The sequence below is a fragment of the Alexandromys fortis genome, unplaced genomic scaffold (genome assembly GCF_014885135.2).
Source record: "Alexandromys fortis isolate MF-2015 unplaced genomic scaffold, M_Fortis_MF-2015_v1.1 scaffold_159, whole genome shotgun sequence".
Taxonomy (NCBI): Eukaryota; Metazoa; Chordata; class Mammalia; order Rodentia; family Cricetidae; genus Alexandromys; species Alexandromys fortis.
Window position 1 is genome coordinate 2178385 of NW_026068031.1, and position 21171 is coordinate 2199555.

The 21171-nt window shown below is 38.5% G+C and overlaps 1 protein-coding gene across 11 annotated transcripts in view; it reads right to left on the reverse strand.

The window, feature by feature from the left end:
- Nucleotides 1-21171, reverse strand: part of Numb (NUMB endocytic adaptor protein) — a 122643-nt gene that overhangs the window by 55426 nt on the left and 46046 nt on the right. For 10 of the 11 annotated variants that reach the window (XM_050164536.1, XM_050164534.1, XM_050164538.1 and 7 more), the window contains one exon: nt 16240-16324. The exons of the other annotated variant lie outside the window; for it this stretch is intronic. The gene's annotated coding sequence lies outside the window, so the exon portion shown is untranslated. The remainder of the gene's footprint in view (nt 1-16239; nt 16325-21171) is intronic. 11 annotated transcript variants of the gene reach the window in all.

Consider the following 21171-nt stretch of genomic DNA (forward strand, 5'->3'; position numbering starts at 1 on the left):
AGACCAGGCTGGCCTCGAACTCACAGAGATCCTCCTGACTCTGCCTCCCAAGTGCTGGGATTAAAGGCGTGCACCACCACCGCCAGACAGGAACAAGGGTTTATGGGAAACCAGAAGCTATTTAAAGGGTTTAAGCCATGACTGGCATGGCCAGACTTACAATTTGGTTTAATTACTCTAATAATAATATGGAAAAACAAATCCAAAAGGGAAAAACCTACAGACAAGTTATGATGAGAACTTAAATTAGGGAACTGGTGGTGCCCTTGGTGGAGACAAGGGAATTGAAAAAAGTATAAAAATGCAGCAGTGAGAATTGAGTCAGGCTGATACGACTGAGCTCTGGAATTTGTGGGGGGGGGGCAAAATGATAAACCTGTTAAACCAGTGGTTCTCAAAACTGCGCCACCCTCTGGAGGATTGAATATTAGGTATCTTGCATATCAGATATTTACATTATGATTCATAAAAGTAAAAAACTTAGAGCTGGCAATGAAAATAATTTTAAGGTGTGTGGGGGTAGGTCACTATAACACGAGAAACTGTGTTAAACGGTCACAGCATTAGGCATTAGGGAGGCTGAGAACCACTATGTCAAACTCTTAATTAGCTTTACTGATTGATTCCAAAAATCCTTGTGAACTAAGTTATCTAGACAAATAGATCCTACATCAGGTCAGACAGCTTTCATAACAGGATAATAGAGAAGAGACCTCTTTCTTTTTGTGTCCAACATTCTAAACATGTGTCACATACTGTTTAACTCCAACCAGTTCAGGACCTTGAAGGACTTGTCTAAACCAAAGCAAGGTACAGTGGCTTGCCTGTAATTCCAGGGCTTGGACCGAAAGTGAAACAAACAAGATATATGTCTAGATCCCATTCCTGGGGGTATTTTAAAAAATGATCATTTAATCTTTTTCTTTCAACGCAGTGGAGGTGGAGGTAAAGCCATGATACACATGTAGAGGTCAGAAGACAGTTTGCAGGAGTTGGCTCATTCTTCCTCCATGAAGTAAACTCAGGGAGTGAACTCATATCAACAGGGGTAGTGGTAAGCACCTTTACACAATGGGCAATCTCACCACCCCTAAAATATAATTTCTGAATCTTGTAGGAGGATTACAACAAGGCCAATGTGGACCACATAGTAAGACCTTGTCTCAGAAGATCTCTAGGGTGTACTGTCTGGGCAAACTCAGTGAGCTCCAGGATCTGTGAGAAACTTTAACTCAAAAAAATGACTCCTCTCTCACATGTCTATACACATGGTCACATAGCCTCACAAACAAGTACACACACAAACAGAGCAAAATCGAAAAGAACTCAACGAATCAATAGCTTAAAAAAAAAAGCAAAACAAAAACTATAATCTTTTTGGACAGGGTTTCTCTGTTGTAGCCTTGGCTGTCATGGAACTTCTCTGTACATCAGGGTGGCCTTGAACTCACAGAGATTCACCTGCCTCTGTCTCCTGAATACTGGGACTAAAGGTGTGTGCCACTACTGCCTGGCTAAATATTCTTTCTTAACTTCCCCTAACAATTAATAATGTGTCAAAGTGGTGCTCTCTCTTGATGCAATAAATTAAATTCATTTTTTGACCAACAGGAGTCTCTTGGTAAGGAAAGTTGTCCACAGGAACTGTTTTAGGTCTCAGGAAACTACGTAGAAAAAGACAGGCAGAATAGGACATGGTTTCGCACGCCTTTAATCCCAGTGCTCAGGAGGCAGAGGCAGGCAGATCCCTGAGTCTGAGGCCAGCCTGGTCTACAGAGTTCCTGGTAAGACAGGGTTACACACAGAAATCTTGTCTTGAAAAAAACAAAGAGGGGATTAGACATACCTAGGGTCATATAAAGTTTCAAATTATAAAACACAAATTTGGGCTAGAGGTGTAACGTGGCGGTAAAGTACTTATCTAGCACTACAAAGCCATGGGTTTGATCCCAGCACAAGTAAACAAATGACATTTCAGCAAAGATTTGAGAGAGGCAAAACGTTAGGCATGGCAGTGGGCAAAAAAGTAAACAAAGTAGTGTTCTAAGTTAGCAAGCTTGCGTAGGGTGTCTGTGGCCTGTCCTCCTGAGAGACACATCCACTGGCGCACTGTTGTCAGAAATAAACCATGGCTTTGTTCTCATTTGAAAACTTCACAGTAATAATCCCAACACTTCTGCACAGAGTCCTTTAAAAAATAAGGTAGATTGTGAATCCTATTTCCATACTGCTGTTTACGCTAGGAGGTCCATCCTCAGCCTTAGACTCCCTAAAGTTGAGACAACGCCTTTGTACAGCTTGAGGGTGAGTTGTAATTACTACAGAAGCTAACACCTAACACAAAAACCAAACTTTGGCACTCGGGAGGCAGAGGCAGGCAGATCTCTGTGAGTTCGAGACCAGCATGGTCTACAGAGCTAGTTCCAGGACAGGCTCCAAAACCACAGAGAAACCCTGTCTCGAAAAACAAAACAAAACAAACAAAAAAAACCCAAACTTTGGGATAATAATATTGAATGAAATCTGAATGCACTCTTCTGTTGTTCCATTTTTACCTTATTCAGTCACACAACTGTTCCAAACAGGAAATCACATAAACATCAGCTAGAAGGCAACTGCATTTTTATACTTTTCATGGTGGATAGTTGTACACTTGACAACTATTTCTGAACATTCCTAAGTTGATGTCTATGCAGCAAATGCACCATGCATGATATATGTACACATATTCGCATCCAAAGACAGGAATAAAGTAAAAACAAGAAATAATAAACACTACTAGCCACTGTATAAACAATATTACAAAAGACATTTCATATTCAAGTTTATAGATTGGCCAGATGAAACTGTCTCAAAACATCAGACATCCATGCTTAGGAAGGGACTAACTGAAAAGCAGTCCCAAAGAACTCTCTATGAAACATAAGCAGTGACAGCACTCCAAGGAAAAGAAAATTTTAAAAATGAATATTCTACTGTAAAAAAGACTCAACAAGTAAATAAAGCTTTACTGACTTGCTATGCTCACCAACTAAGCTAAAACATTCTACAGTCAGTTTGTCATAGTATACTACTAGCCATGGCCTCAGAAAAACAAAACTTCTCTAACAGAAACATATGTCTCATATACACAAGCAACAAATCAGAAACAGAGTTGGGAAAACATAACAAAACTAAAGAGGTGAGGAATTAATGCACTAAAGGTATAACCTAACTATGGAATACCCAGGACGGTGAGATAGGAGTCCCCCGGGTTTAAAGTGTCCTACACATTGAGACCCTGACTCAAAACAGAAACAATATTGCAGCAATGGCACAACTTCAATGTACAGATTATGAAATCGGCTGTGAATCTATAGTTATTCTGGTATTTTTTTAAAGAGGCGCTCACGAGGCCCCATGCCTAAGGAGCTATATATAGGACGTTAATGGTTGCTGGGAGAGGGTGTCATATTCCTCAGTCATGTGGATACTAGTAAGTTTCCCTTACTCAAATAAATAGTGCTACCATCCAGTCTTATCCAGGCAACCCTAATTAAATGAAGAGGGCCACAAAAAACAAACGAAGACATAAAAGTAGGAGGAAGCCTTATTTGGAACAACAGCAGGGTTGGTGGCGGGGAGGAGGGAAAAAGAGAGGATGATGGATAGAGCAGAGGGAGCTATATCAAAGATCACATCCATATGTGATCAAAGAACATCACATATGCATGGGATAATGAAATGTAATGAAAGCTATTACAGGAACCCTGGTATTATATAAGACTACTTTTCTACCTTGAAAATTCACACTGGAGTGGATTACTGAGGGATACTATAAAAGCCTCAAGTTTTAAAAGTAGTACTTAAATGTTCAAGAACTAAATGTTACACATGCCAAACAAAGCACTAGTTCTAACAGGAAAAAAAAAAGCCCTCACCTGAAAAAAGGAATGAGGAGCCATCTACCTAATATGAACTGGGAGCCACTATATGTTGCACAGATAAAGCGTTAGTACTGTCATGTTTGGATGTGAGTGCTTCCCCCCACTGGTGACACTACCAAGGGGTGATTTAATTATGAGGGCACTAACTTTATTGATGGATTAATTTAATGATGAGCTCACAACTGGATGATGACCCATTAGGAGGTAAGGCATAGTGGGAGGAAAGAGGACACTGGTACATGCTTTTGCAAAGTACCCCTTGTCCCTGGACTATTCATCTCTCTGGTCTGCCATCACAGGTCAACAACATTGCCCTCCTTGCCACAGGCTCACAACAATGAGGCCAGGGCCAGGACCATGGGAAGAAACCTCTGAAACCATGAGCCAAAATGAATTCTTCATCCTTTGAGAATTCTGTCACAATAAAAAAGTAACATAGTATCCTCATTTAATGGAATTTCTATATTAAAAAGATCAGCAAGTCAAATATGCATTTTAAAAACAGCATTAACAGAGGTATGTGTTTTATTAATTAAAAACAGATAACAAGTACAGAAAAGGTAAATGCTATTAATAACCAGAAAAATACAAACTAAAGTATTGTATATCATTTTACACAGCTAATGAGTTTGATAAAATATTAACTATCTAGACAATAACACATGGAGCAGAGGAAAAGGCATTCTCATTTGCTCATAAGAGCATCAGTTAGTTCAACTATTTTGGAAATTAATAGGGAGGCATCTAGGAAAGTCTAAGATGTATATAGCCTTATAACCAGAAACCCCACTTCTAAGAATATACCGTAGATGCTGGGCAGTGGCACACACCTTTAATTCTAGCACTCGGAGGCAGACACCGGTGGATCTCTTTGTTTCTCGAGGCCAGCCTGGAGCTAGTTCCAGGACAGCCAGGGCTGCTACAAAGAGAAATCCTATCTCGAAGTCCCGCCCCCCACAAGGAAAAAAAAGAATATAACCTAGAGAAATTCTTACACATGTGCACAAGGAATGTTAATAGTGTCTGCTTAATATTATACATTGTTTCTAATAGCAAACTAACAACATATTATGACAAACACACCTAACAGCAGATCTCACTATGAAATACAGAGGACCACACAGCTCAAGGTCATGAGTGCAACTGCAGAATGAATCATCTAATCTACTTAATACTCCTACTCTTTCTCTGTTATTCTTCTCCAACAACCATGGATGAATATACCTATTCCAAAGAATTATAAGATAAAGTATAAGAAAACATATGTGCTGACTATTCAACTGTCCCAGAAGAAAACATTACTTAAACCTAAGATAAAATGCCAAATTCAACCAACAAATACTGACTATTATACATCGTTAGAGTTTTTATTTTTTCATTGATTTTTTTATATCAATAATGAAATGATTTTTTAAACAGCACAAATTTTAAGACACTAAAATAGTTATTACTTGGAGGCTGTGTTGTATTCAGTATTGCTTATGACTGTTTCTAAGTTAAGGAATTTTCTCATTTGATGTAGGTGAGTACAAAAATGTAAGGAATCTGAACTTGTATTCATGCTGACAGGAACATAAACTTGTATAGCATCTACAGAAATCAATATGGAGGTTCCTCAAAAACCTAAAAACAACTACCATATGACCCAGCTATACCTTTCTTGGGTATATACCTGAAGGACTCTTACATCAACACACCACAGAGATGCCTGCATCCATGGATACTGCTGCACTACTCATCACAGCCAGGAAACAGAACCAGATGCTGGAAAGATGAACCGATAAAGAAAGTGTGGTACATTGTACATAAACACTGTGAAATTTTATGCAGCCATAAAGAAAAATAAGATCATGAGATTTTTACAAGATTAACTCAAAAAAATCAGTAGCCCCTGTACAGATGATAAATAGGCCAATAAAGAAATCAGAGAAACATCACCCTTCACAATAGCCACAAATAGCTTAAATATCTCAGTAACTCTAACCAAACAAGTGGAAGACTTGTATGACAAGAACTTTAAATCTTTGAAGAAAGAAATTGAAGACACCAGAAAGTGGAAAGATCTCCCATGCTCTTGGATAGGTAGAATTAACATAGTAAAAATGGCAGTCTTATCAAAAGCAATCTACAGGGCTGGAGAGATGGCTCAGTGGTTAAGAGCACTGACTGCTCTTCCAGAGGTCTTGAGTTCAATTCCCAGCAACCACATGGTGGCTCACAACCATCTGTAATGATATCTAGCGCCCTCTTCTGGCCTGCAGGCATACACACAGACAGAATACTGACAATACTGTATACATAATAAATAAATAAATATTTAAAAAAAGCAATCTACAGATTCAATGCAATGCCCAGCAAAATCCCTGCAAAATTCTTTATAGACCTGAAAAGAACGGTATTCAACTTCATATGGAAAAGCAAAAAACCCAGGATAGCCAAAACAATCATGTACAATAAAAGAATTTCTGGAGGCATCACAATCCCTGACTTTAAACTCTACTACAGAGCTACAGTACTGAAAACAGCCTGGCATTGGCATAAAAACAAATAGGAGAACCAATGGAACTGAATCGGAGACCCTGATATTAATCCACACACTTTTTATTACCCGATTTTTGACAAAGAAGCAAAAAAAAATCAAATGGAAAAAAGAAACCATATTTAACAAATGGTGCTGGCATAACTGGTTATCAACATGTAGAAGAATGAAAATAGATCCATATCTATCACCATGCACAAAACTCAAGTCCAAATGGATCAAAGACCTCAACATAAACCCAGCCACACTGACCCTCAAAGAAGAGAAAGTGAGAAATACACTTGAACGCATTAGCACAGAGGACCACTTCCTAAATAGAACCCCAGTGGCACTAGAGAAACAATAAATGGGACCTCCAGAGACTGAAAAGCTTCTATAAAGCAAAAGACACGGTCAACAAGACAAAACAACAGCCTACAGAATGGGAAAAGATCTTCACCAACCCCACATCAGACAAAGGTCTGGTCCCCAAAATATACAAAGAACAAGAAATTGATCATCAAAAGAACAAATAATCCAATAAAAAAATGGAGTACAGAGAACTCTCAACAGAGGAATCTAAAATGGCTGAAAGACACTTAAGGAAATGTTCAACATCCTTAGTCATCAGAGAAATGCAAATCAAAACAACTCTGAGATTCCATCTTATACCAGTAAGAATGGCCAAGATCAAAAACACTGATGATGACTTATGCTGGAGAGGTTGTGGGGTAAAGGGAACACTTCTGCATTGCTGGTGGGAATGCCAGCTGGTACAACCCCTTTGGATGTCATTGTGGCAATTTCTCAGAAAATTAGGAAACAACTTCTCTCAAGACCCAGTAATACCACTTTTGGGTATATATCCAAAGGATGCTCAATTGTGTCATAAGGACATGTGCTCAACTATGTTCACAGCAGCATTGCTTGTCATAGCCAGAACCTGGAAACAACCTAAATACCCCTCAGCTGAAGAATGGATAAGGAAAATGTGGTACATTTACACAATGGAGTACTACACAGTGGAAAAAAATAACAAATTCTTGAAATTTGCAGGCAAATGGATAGAGCTAGAAAACATCATTTTGAGTGAGGTAACCCAGACCCACAAAGACAATTAGCATATGTACTCACTCATAGGTGGTTTTTAAACATAAAGCAAAGAAAACCAGCCTACAAATCAAAACCCCAAAGAACCTAGACAATAATGAGGACCCTAAGAGAGACAGACATACATAGAGCTAATCTACATGGGAAGTAGAAAAAGACAAGATCTCCTGAGTAAATTGAGAGCATAGGGACTTTGGGAGAAGGTTTGAAGAGGAGAGGTAGGGAGGGGAGCAGAGAAAAATGTAGAGCTCAGTAAAAATCAATATTCATGATATTTACAAGAAAAAGGATACAACTAGAAAACCTTACATCAAGGAAAAAAGCCAGACTTAAAAAGAAAAATGACAATTTCTTTCTTGTATATATAGATCCTAGGGGTGAAATTTTGTGTGTGTGTGGGGGGGGTCATAAAACCAGACAAGGAATCACGAAAGGGGAGAAGTTCTGAAGGGAAGTGAGGAATAGAGAAATGGAGCACATGGGACAGGAAAGCAGAGGGGGCACTGACGACAGGGAGGGAACTAGCTGGAGGAGAGCAGGAGACAGGAGGGAATGGATGAGAACTAAGTACAACGACATATGTATGAGGACACCATTATCAAATCCACAGTACTTTGTATACTACACCTAAAAATTTACATTAAAAGCAAGGAATCTTATACTTATCAAGGCCCAAGGACTATAGACAGGTCATTGTGCTATAAATTATGACTCCTTAGAATTTTGGACTACAATAGATATTAGTGAAACTGATAAAACTGGATTAATAAGAAACTGCTAACATACCTAATTCTATCACTGGATCAATGCTTCAGACAGTGAGTCCAGCAAACAGCAACAAGATACGGTTTTATCAGAAATAGGTAAATTAACACACATAATTACTTATAGAACTAACAAAATTCATTTTAAAACTTAATAGTTTTCTGTTAGAAGTTAATTTACAGGCAGATTCAGGGAAGCTAGAAAAAACAAAGGGTTTGGTTTTCTGAGATCAGGTCTTTACTTAGCCCAAGCTGGCTTTGAACTTTGTGTGGTTGATCTCAAACTTGGATCCTCCTGTTTCCGGTTTCCCAAGCACTGGATAGAGGTGAGTAGCAACACAACCAGCTTGATTTTCTTTCTTCCCTCCTGTCTTTCTTTTCCTCGAGTCCCACTTTTCAAAGGAAATTATTAATTTAGCTCTCATATAAATTTAGCTTTTGGTAATTTTGAGTTTGCTTATTTCAGTTTAGCTCTTAAAAAATAGGCTGCATGTTGGGATATCATGAAAACTGTATTACATTCACAGCATTTTCAAAGAAAACAAATATAGGAAGCGATTATTCTAATTTCAGATTAAAACTGAAAATTACTTTGCTCCATTAGCTGCTGGGTAAGATATTTTAAAACAAATTAAGTCTTGGCTGTCCTGTAGTTGGCATTTGAGAATAAACAATGACACAGTTTGAATGTCCCAGTTCTCTGCCCTTACACTCCTCAGTCCTAGTTACCGTCTGGATCACATTCTCAGGCATCATCCACAATACATATCTCCCTCCTGTTCATCAGTCTCAGCAGTCACTTAAGGTTATGTACAAATCTGAATGTATTGTGCTCTTTCATTCCAAAGGATTCTTGACTTTCAAATTAACCCCTGCTTTAAACAGTGGCCTATGATCTGATTTTCATTTTAGGTATTTTTCTTATGTGTTTTCACCTTTCCATTTATCTTGTCTACAAAATTCTTTGCTTAAATACAGGATTTCACTATTTACTCCTTAAAGATAATCATGGCCAGACACAATGGCACAAGCCTACAATCCCAGTACCCAGGAGGCAAAGACAGGCAGATTTCTGTGAGTTCAAGACCAGCCTGGTTTACAAAGTGAATTCCAGGCCAACCCAAGCAGGGCTACACAGTGAAAGCCTGTCTCAAAAAAACGAAAAGCACAAGACAAGAAGTTGAACCTGGAGATATTTAAGAAAAAAAAAATTAAGGTCAAGGGGTGTAGTGTGGCTCATTTGATAGTGAGAGAGGAGGGGAACCCATCTCCTTCTAGGGATCCAAACTGGCATTAAGCATTGTTGAAGCACTACTAAAATCAGTTTTAGTGCCAGGATTGTCTTTCAACAGCCAGTTGAACTATCCTGAAGTCAGCACTGACACTCTGACAACTAAAACCACTTGCTCTGGCTTCTGCAGGTACAGACCCAGCCATGACTGGCTCAAACATTTGAAATTGGTTTTCTGCTATCACAGCCTCACTTGAACCCTAGGCAGTCCTGGAACCATTTCCACCTGCTTCCTTAATGTTTCAACCATACAGCCAACAAAAGCCTCTCAAGTAGTCTTTCTTTGCCGACTTTAGTAGTGCAGCCTGAGCTGGTAACCTGAAGAAAAGCACAGCAGACAGAGTGGCACAAGAACAGAATTAGCAGAAGTACAAAGCCAGGATAGCTGGGCAGTCATCAGGTCAAGCTGTGAAAGTGGCAGAATGGCCAGGTGCACTGACAGCTGCAAAGGGGGTGGGGCCTCAAGACTAGCAGCTGACAGTGCTGGAGGTGGTCAAAGATGGACAGTCATTGCCTCCTTGGCAGGGAGATCAGTGACAATGGCCACAGCAAGAAGAGGAAGCGGACAGGAGCGGAATGGATGGGGGCAAGATGAGGATAGAAAGCTACCGCTGAAGAAAGTTAAAAGACCAGAAAGAGCCAGAGAAGTGAAACTGTAGGCTCTGCTCTCCAGAAGGGCTAAAGAGCTGTCAGATTCTGAAATCCCAGGACACAAGCCTGCCTGGAAGTTGTTACCCAGGGCCTAGACAGGAACTCTTAAGACCTGCAGACCGAAGAGCCCCCTTCACCAGCACCTGCACATGAGCTAGCAACCCTGGAGAGTGTTAGCACTGCCCTAGTCTGCCTGCGGCCACCACTTGCTAACTCTCAAACACCAAGAGATGCAAAAGCTGCCAAAGGCAGTGCTTGGAGAGCTCCTCCTGACCTACCCTAGATTTCTGGTACCAGCAAAGCACTTTTTACCATGCATCAGGCCCTGCCTTCAATTCCTAGCACTTCAAAAAAAAAAAAAAAAAACCATCCTCCAAAACCAATCAAACATAATTCTTCTCCTAATTACAAACCAATGTTTGTTGTTGTTGGTTTTTGTTTTGTTTTTCAAGACAGAATTTCACTGTTTAGCTCTAGCTGTCCTGGAACTTGATTTGTAGACCAGGGTGGCCTCAAACAGCCTCTGCCTCCCAAGTGCTGGGATTAAAGGCGTGTGACACCACTCTGTAAAACCATGTTTGTTTGTTTTTGAGACAGGGTTTCTCTGTAGCTTTGGAACCAGCTCTTGTAGACCAGGCTGGCCTCGAACTCACAAAGATCTGCCTGCCTCTGCCTCCTGAGTGTTGGGATTAAAGGCATGCGCCACCACCACTCGACTAATAAATCTTTTTATTTTATTTTTTTTCCTTTTCAAAGCCATGTTTTAAAACATTATCGCCATTAGTGTGTATGCACATATGCCACATGTGTGACGACTGCTGGTGTACAAGTGGCAGTCAGACGGTCAATTCCACTGTGGGTCCCAGGGATCAAACTCAGGTTATCAAGCTTGCATAGAGAATGCTTTTACCTGCTGAGATATGTTGCCAAGCCCCAATTTTATTTCATTTTTTTAATTGGGAAAATAATCAGTGAAGTGAATTTATGATTCATAAACACTTAAGTCATGTTAACACTTTATAGGTTAAAAAATACGTATGTATATGGTCAAAGCTAGACACTGTAGTATTAGCACACCTGTAAGGCTGAGGTAGGAGGATCATGAGTTCAAAGCCAGCCTAGGCTAAACAGGGAGCCCTAACAAAAACAAAACACAACAAAAAGATACGGCCATCACCCGTAAGCCCACAATACACATTCACATATGATTTCATTAGGAACATCTTTTTCTTTTTTCATTAGGAACATTTTTAAGAAGCTACCTTTACTTAAAAAAAAAAACAAAATTTAATTTTGTTCTGATACAGTAAAAACCGATTTAGCAAGAAACATCTTGGTGAGAAAGGGCAGAGTTCCTGAGAATGATAACCTACTTCTTACACTGACTCTTCCCGAAGCATCTGTCAGTGTAGGAAGAGAAAAGGTGCTGAAATCTGGAGAGGCAGACTAGAGTAAAAATACGCTTGGTTCCAAGAATGAGAAGTGAGAAGAGGGGGGAAAGAAGGAGAGGAAACGTGGCAGGCAGGAGGGGGAGTGAAAAGTGAGCGGGGGAGTGAAAGAAAGACAGGGACAAGGAGAGGGCAGGACAGGAAATGTTTGTAAGTTGGTAAATATTTTACCCCTCTCTAATGTTATTCTTCCCTTTCTTACATCCCTATTCCCTAATCTAAGCTATCAATAAACACTTCTAAAACATTACTCACACCTGTACAACTGCTCTGTCTCCACTGCCAGAACCACCACAGCCCCATACAACTTATCTGGGCTACCGTAAAGTGCAAACTAGGATTTATTTCAATTGTTCCTCTCTGATCAACCATGTACATGGTAGCCAAAGCTTTATATTTACTGACTGACTGATTGTAGAAGTCTGTTTTATCTTTCCAACATGAGAGTCCAGGGATTGAATTCAAGTCATTAAATTTGGTGGCAGGTGCTCTGACCTGCCGAGCCATCTCAAGCCCCCAGAATAATCTTTAGAAATAGATTGTGACACTATGTAACCATCCTGCTGGCTTTCTATGTGTATTTTCAAATCAAGTTCAAACTCAGCATTTAGTGACTCAGATGCTCAAAACAGCATCCAGACATAAATACTCAGTAAATGTTCACATACTAAGGTATTGCCTCTGCCTGACTCTTAGCTTGAAATGGCACTCTCCATATGTAACTCATTAGGAATCTTTTCTTTCCTGAAGCTTATTTCCATATGGGGCGTGTTGTTTCTTTCTCCTGAAATGTTTTCCTTCTAGACTCTTTAAGGGCTTATTTCTTCCTCATACTTCAAGTTTCACCTTCGATGTTGTCTCATTGATGAGGTCTTCTTTTTTTACTTTCTAAATACTTTTCTCTATAATTCATTTTTAAAAAGATTTATCTATTTTAAAATTTTTAATTTTTTAAAAATGTGAGTGCCTTGCTTGCACATATGTACATATATATCTGGCTACCAGAGAAGACAGAAGAAGGCATCAGACCCTCCTGGAACTGGAGTTACAGATTGTTGTGAACATTCATCTGGGTATTAAAAACTGAACCCAGGTCCTCTGCAAGAGCAGCAAGTAAATTTAAGCACTGAGTCACCTCTCCTGCCCTCCATAATTCTTTTAAAAACAAAAAACACAAACAGGATGTACCTCTGACTGTCCTGAAACTTCCTATGTAGACTAGGCTGGCCTCACAAGAGATCCACCTGCTTCTGTTTCCCAAGTGCTGGGACTAAAAGCATGGCCCTCCACACTCAACCCCTATACAACTCTTCATTTCTTTCACAGAAAATTAGAATTATTTACTTTTTTGTTTCATTGATTTAACTCTTGAATATCTGCAAATGCTTCAGCATTCAGTAAGTTCCCTAACTTGTTTAAAAGTATCTTTTGCACAAAATAACCATAATAAAAGAATATTTAAATTTTCCCACCAAGAAGCTGAATAATTGGTCACTAACATACTGTTACAGTCTGTACTCTGATTCATCAGACCTACATGCTTCCCTTAATTGCTAATACCTTGTGTCCAACAAAAAAATACTGTGTTAGGTAATGAAAGAAGAGTCAGGATAAGAAAATTAAATTATATCCTCAGGCAGGGGATATGTTTGTCTAGATGGGTAAAACAGTTTGATCTCAGTACCAAGAAACAACCAAAGTGTGCGTGCATGTATGTTTACACATATATTTATTTTCTCCTTTAAAGGTTTTCAATGATTTAAGTGTTAATGTGACAAGAAAGCAGATATTTCAAGTAGGATGAGGTAGTGGTCCGAGTTAGGAGCAATGTAGCCTTCATTTGTAGGCAGTCAGGTTACAGAGCCGAGAGAAACAGGAATCTGTGTCTTGGTGGAACTAGTAGTCACCTCCAAGAACACTGAGGTTTTACAACGAACAACGTTATTGATGAGCTAAGGAACTAAAATCTAAAAAGCCCTGACGCATCAACACTGGCTAACCACTGGCCTCTGTTCTTTCTACTCGCTGGTTCTTCATCCCCCACGTGGAACTTATGGTGGGCTTTCCCGAGCCTGTGTATGCCTGTTCATGCGATCAGAATTCCCCACTTACATATAAATTCACTATCCAGATTCATCCTGGTTTAATACCTAATTTGCATACAGATAGGACCAAATTGGCCCATTCCCAGGACACATCCTCTGCTTTAGAAACATGATTTGGAAACTCATTAAGAGAGCTGTCTCTTCTCAATACACTTTGCCACCTGCCCTCCTTGTATTGCCCTCCTTCCTCATTCTTCTTGATCGTGAGAGAGAAAACTTGGCTGACTCAAGAAACCAGCAACATTAGATACCATCAACTGCAAGATGTGCCATAATTTTATATTCCACTAGAGAAAAATGCTGCTGAAAGTATTAATGAATGTCCATTAATTATGAAAACTCATCAAAAATAAAGCAGTGATGCTTCCTAGTTCCAGAGATGCTAACGTCTTTGAGGAAGGAGTAAAAAAAGGTGGACTGGGAGAAAAAGTGAACAGGAGAAAAAGGGAATTACCATTCTATCAACAACACTGAGTTTTCCAGAAACCACAGTAAGTATGAAGATATGGATCACTGTTGACTCATTTAAGCTTCGTCAGCATGAGGAGGAAGTAGCAACTGCTACTTGCTACTTCCTGTTTCCATTTGCCTGCTCACCCTGGTTCATCCCTTTAGCTTTAGACTGTCTAGACCACCATGTTTTAGATGTATCTCTTGACTGTAGTATATCATTGAAACTTGTTTTGTAATTCAAATTGAGTACGATAGAAAGATATACATATGTACACACACACTTTTTAAAACTTAAAACCACATGTGGACTTATAGACTACAGACCACAGCTCATGATAGAAAGATAAAGACAATTAGAAATTTTACACTTGACAATATATATAATTAATAATAAAAACTAATAATAAAAAAACTCACAGGCTAGTACCAGCACTACAAAAAAAAAAAGGAGGGGAAAGAATAGTTGATAAGTATCTATCTTAAAGAATCATAAGTAAAAAAAAAACCTCATTAAAAATTAGATGAAAATAGCATTCCTAGTAACACCTAAGATTATTCAGTCAATTTTCTCATTATAAAAGAATGTAATCAGCAAAATTGTATTTTTTTTCTTTTTAAATCTTAAGAGATGTTGGTAGCACAGTCTTTAATCCCAGCACTTGGGAGGCAGAGGCAGACAGATCTTTGTGAGTTTGAGGCCAGCCTGGACTACAAAGTGAGTTCCAGGACAGCTAGGATTATTATACAGAAAAACTGTCTCAGGGGGTAAATATATATATAAAAGAGTATTGGAGAGCTGACAATTGGAACAGGAACTACTAGATAAAAACCTACGAGAGGGTGGACAGATGGCTCAGCAGTTAAAGAGTAATTAAGGACACTAGCTGCTCTCCCAGAGAACCCAGGTTTAGTTCCCGGCACCACACGGTGACTCACACTATCCATAAGTCCAGTTCCTGGGGATCTGATGCTTTAGATTTCCAAGTGCTCCTGCACACATACTGTGACCACACATACACCCAGGTACATAAATATATACACAGGATAAAATAAGACAATATTTTTTAAAATCATGGGAGGGGATAGATATGACCGAAATACATTGTTGATATTCCATGAGAATTCTTCTATACACACATGCAAACAAACTTAAAACTTTAAATGGGAACAAAGTCTTCTAAACAGTGTTATGCATAAACTCAGGGTTCTACCATGCCTTCCCTGCCGTTATGGCTTCAGACTCACTGAGGATGTGAATCAGAACAACCTCTTAGGTTGTTCAGTTGGGTGTTGTCATTACTGTGACATAAAAGTAGCCAATACAATACTAGGATTCTCGTAGGTGTCAGACCAGCAGTCACCCAACATGGTTTTACAATAGATGTGAATTTCATCAAATTAGTGATTTTCCTCTAGGTCTAATTTATTCAAGTTTAATTTGGTTTAAGTATATTGTAGCCTAAACCTTGCTATTTCCCATTTGATAATTTATTAGCTGCTAAAAGATGAAAATACCTAGTTGACATTTATTAAATGCTTACTATGTGCCAGGCATACAGTAAGACAAGTGAAGACAGGTATAAAAGTGTCTTAAATGAATTAAATTATCTACTCGCAGCCATCCCACCAGGTGGACAGCAGCACAATCAGTGTTATACAGAAAGGGAAACTCATGCATGAGTTAAGTAACTTTCCCAATGTCACACATGTGAGCACAGAAGCTTGAGAATCTCTACCCGTGCTATCTGTCTTCAAAACCCAAGCCCTCAGCTACTATGCTATTTTGTATTTCACAATACTTAAAGAAAAATTAAAAATTTAGGAAGGACAAAAACCTCACCATTAAAAATTATCCAAAGGAATTAGGGAACACTTAAACAGCATTAATACCAATATAACTCATCATAGGTTGGTACATCACAGCTATTTCAAAGTATCTTAGCCTTGATTAGTAGTTTTGAAGTTGGACAGACCTGGCTCTGAATCTTGGCTGTGCCTTTTACAAGCTGTGTGACTTTGGACAAATTTCGTAACTTCACCAAGTGTCAGTTTCCTCATCTGCAAAACGAGAATAATAAATATCTTATATAATTGTTCTTAGTGACACAGACACAAAAATAAAAAGAGCTTTTCAATTTTTGTCAGAAAACAACTCTGCAGTCATGAGAGAATGAAGATCATCACTCCAAGTCACTGAGCAGTTTCAAGATCCACACGCTGATAGAAACACAAGAAAGAACTCCACAAACACAAGCCAAAAGCCTAGAGATAAGTCATTCAAATTTCTGCTCTTTGTGTTTCTGCAGCATTAGGCGACTTAGGGCCTTGCAGTCACCTACTGAGTATTCTGAGATGTACACCCAAACCTCATCACTGGATCCTGGCACAAAAGAGGAAGGTATGTGTCAAAAAGGATCAATTCCTGACACTGTCAGGAAGGAATTTTAATGGAAGAAAAACAGAAAGGGTAGAAAATGGACTCCGAGTTGTGGAATACAATGGAAATCTATTCAGAATGACAGGGATCTCCATGAGTAGTCCCAAAGTCTTACCCATTTTTTTTTCCTTTTTTCACATTAACTAAGGCAAAAAAAAAAAAAAATCTTTTTCTTGTAGCAAACAGAAACTCTGTTATGTGTTAAAATTTTAGAAAGTCATTGATAATTTGATTTTCTGTTCTGTGTATTTCTTTCAGTGTCTCCCTAAATGTATAGCCAGTAAAGGACAAATATTATAGAGTTATAGTTAAGAATTGGGATTAGACTTTCACACATGAAACACTGTGAAAAGGAAATCTGTTTTGCAAAATTTAGTTTAGATTTATTTATTTTATTCTATGTGTTTGAGTGTTTTACCTGTATGTGTGTGGTATGGGATAATTGTCTGTATTCTGTCAATCATGTTTTAAATAAGTGCTGATTGGCCAGGCAGGAAGTATAGGTGGGAAAACCAGACAGGAAGTAGAGGTGGAGCAAAGAGAACAGAAGTATTCTGGGAAGCAGGAAACTCCTCTGCCATTCCTGTCCAGACCACAGAAGAAGCGGGATGTGACCTGCCCCACTGCAAAAGGTACTGAGCCATGTGGCTAACATAGATTAGGATAATGGGTTAATATACATTATAAGAGTGAATAAGTAGTCTGAGCTAATGGGCCTATCAGTTTTATAACTTATGGAGATCTCTGTGTGATTTTTCTCTGGGACTAAATAGCTGGGGGACCAGGCAAGATGGAAACCCTTACAAGCCAGCCCTCATACTACATGTGTGCATGTGTGCCTGGTGCTTGTGGTCAAAAGAGAGCATCAGAAAACCGGGCAGTGGTGGTGCATGCCTTTAATCCCAGCACTTTAATCCCAGGCAGAGGCAGGTGGATCTCTGCGAGTTCAAGGCCAGCCTGATCTACCAGAGCTAGTTCCTAGACAGCTCCAAAGCTACAGAGAAACCCTATCTTAGAAAAACAAAACCAAAACAAAGAAACCAAAAAAACAAAACAAAACAAAAGAGAGATGGACAGACAGACAGAGGACACATCAAATCTCCTGGAACTGGAGTTATGGATGGTTGAGAGCCAAACTCGGATCCTCTGCAAGAGCAAGCAGTGCTCTTACCACCAAGCCATCTCTCCAGCCTCAGGAAATCTGCTCTGTTCTTAAATATATTTTATCAATCTATTAGTGTGTGTGTGTGTGTGTGTGTGTTTATATGAAGTGTGTGAGCATGTGCCATACTATGTGTGGAAGTCAAGGGACAACTTTATAGAATCAGTTCTCTTCTTCCACCTTTATGTGGGTTCTAGTGATTGAACTGGGGTCACCAGGTCTTAACCATCTTGCCAGCACCAAAATTAAAACCTATACAGACCAACAGTATATCAACAGCCTCTAGTTTATGAGAGCTACTATGCATGCAAATTAAGCTATAAGATGGTTTCAAGACTAAGAACAATTCAGATCAAATAGTTATGAAACATCTATTATGTATAATATAACTACAATATTTAGTCTCAGGAGTACAGAAAAAAAAAGTGATATCATCTCAAATCTCCAAGTTCTCACAATTCAGAAAATACCTAAAAATAAAAACCTATATGAAAATTATTAAAATGCAATTGCTACCTGCTTTAAAAGGAATTTGAGATTACTGAGAGAAAAATGAAGAAAGGTTTCTTGAAACATAAAACATTGAAAAATGGAACTCAAACAACTCTAACTTTGAACATAAAGATAAATAAAAATGTTATCCTTTTGTCAACAAGACGCATAAAGACTGTTGGTTACTATTAACTATGAGGGAAGTGAAAAATAAAAATGTACTAAATAAATCTAAAAGAATATTTTCGAAAAGGAGATCAATAACAATAATCATATTGTGAAATTTCCATTTACCTCAAACTACTTTAACATTTGAAAGACTAACAGAAAATTCATTTGAAATAACAGACTATTCATTCACTTTTACTACTTTAGAAACTACTAAAAAAAATTCTTTAGAGCTAGGCCTCCACTGTCCATATTTATCTTGGCATTCTGGTCTTTATACTCCCATGAGAACGGCCCATAAAGCTCTGCTTACAACACTGTAGGTGGAGTTCTATACTCTTCCTGCACACAATAGAAAAGCCTACAAATCATGTGGTGAGGTTTATCATAGGAGCCCACTCCTCGATACCAATTTCTGTGTTAGTTTATTCTCTCATTGCTCTGACAAAAGACCCAACAAAAGCAAATTAAGGAAGGTTTATTCTGGATCACAGATTGAGGGCATATACATCATGGGAGGGAAGCTAATGTGGCTATTCATGGTCAGGAAAAGAGAAGGATGAGTGTGGGCACTTGCAGAAGTGTGTTTTCTGTTAGCCTTTCCTGTTTCTCAGTATAAAATTTTAAGGCAGTTAAGAGACTCATAGAAGATGGGTCTTCCTTCATCAGTTAAATCACTCTGGCAACCCTCTCATAGACACATCCAGAAATGTGACATCTAAGGGACTCTCAATCCAGTCAAATTGATAGTCAGATCCTATGGTTTTAAGTTTTTAAAATCAACTTCTGAAAAAACTAAAAACATAATCTTAAAACCAATCTGAATTTGAATTTCAATGTCAACAGTAGCAAACATCAGACAAATTATTTAGAATTTCAACTCTTTAAAAAAAAAGATTAAAAAGTTGTGCTAGGCATGGTGGTACATGACTTTAATTCCAACATTTAGAGCTAAAACAGTAGAAATCCTGCAATTTACTTTCACTTGGTTTAAAAAAAATTAATCCCAGGATTCAGGAGGCAGATATAGGCAGATCTCTGTTAACTTGAAGCCAGCTTGGCCTACACAGTGAATTCCAGACCAGCCAAAGCTAAATAGTGAGACTCTATCTCAATCTCCTTCCCCCACAAAAAGATAAAGTTGTAATGTTTAAGTAAGAAAATAAATGTATGGTGTTTGGTACAGAATATGTGCCGAGCTGAAGAATTCGTTCCCTTACGTCCTCCTCCCTCCTCAGGGTGAAGCTTTATTATGGTAGTCTCAAACAGTCCATTTCCTTCACCCATTTGGTTTCCTCTGCCTGGATGCACGTAACACACTCAAATTCTCATTCCTGTTCAAGTTTATACTTAAATGCTGCCTCTTCTCCATCTCCCGCAACTAATTTTATTTCATGTGTTATTTAACGTTTCTGTTCTAAGTACTGTCTCAATTGCCTGCTTGAAAAGAACGTATCTCATTCATTTCCATTCTTTCTACTAACACAAACCACAGTTTTGCACATGGTAATTTTTCAAATATTTGACAAATACTATTCTAGATTTCTCATTACAAGTGCATATCATGTTGAATCCTTTCTGGCATTTTACGAATAAAAAGATAAACTGTCACTACTATCTGCTGTCTTCAGAATCTCAGGTCTTCAGCAAGTGTTAACATCTGTATCTTGTTTCCTGGGCTGCCCTCACGCTCACAGTTGGCCTAGGTTCAGGGTCACTCTCATGTGTCATCACACCTTGGCTTAAAAATTTTAAAATAAATTCATAAAAGTAGTTGTGGAAAACGAAAGTAATCCAAATCCAATTTCTTTGTAAGAAAGCATATTCATTAAATAGGAAATGTTTAAGAAATCCTCAAGATACCTATTTTACAAATATTTGGGGCAAATTAATATAGAACATGAGGTTCTTGAACAACAAACAAGAAAGTCAGGTCCTTCTGTTCTTATATTACTAATCTGTAATTTTTCTACATGATTGGTCATTCCTACAACACTTTCTCTTTAAATAATGAGAACTATTTTTTGTCTTTTTAAGAATAAATGACAGTGGGGTAAGGTAGTACACTCGTATAATCCTAGCACTTCAGAGGAGGAAAAAGAATCAGGGGTTCAAGGTACATCAGATACACTGGGAATTCAGAATCAGTCGTGGCTACATGAAACTTTGTCTAAAAAAAATACAAAATCAACCAACCAATCATTCTCCACATTAATTTCAAATTTCTTCACAATTCATATATAATCTCAAAAGAGAAGAAAACTTATAAGACTCTATTATATTTTGTCCTCCTTACTTTATCACCATGTCTCACACCTTATTTCTTTCTTTCCCCTGGAGTCAGGTATCCCTGGCGGGCCTAGAACTCCCAAAGATCTACCTATATCTGCCTCCTGAGTGCTGGGATTAATCTCACACTTTAAAAACAAACAAAAATGTGAATATGAGCTACAGATACCATGCCACTTAGCTCTAAGCATTGCCCTATACTTTCTTAGGAATGAGGATATTTGTTTAGATAACCACAATACAGCTAAACAAATGAGAACTTTCTGTAAAATTATTTGCCTTAGAGTTATTTCCCCAGTTCAAAATATATTCAGGACCATGAATTATAGCTACTAGGCCTCTTCAGCATGCAACCTT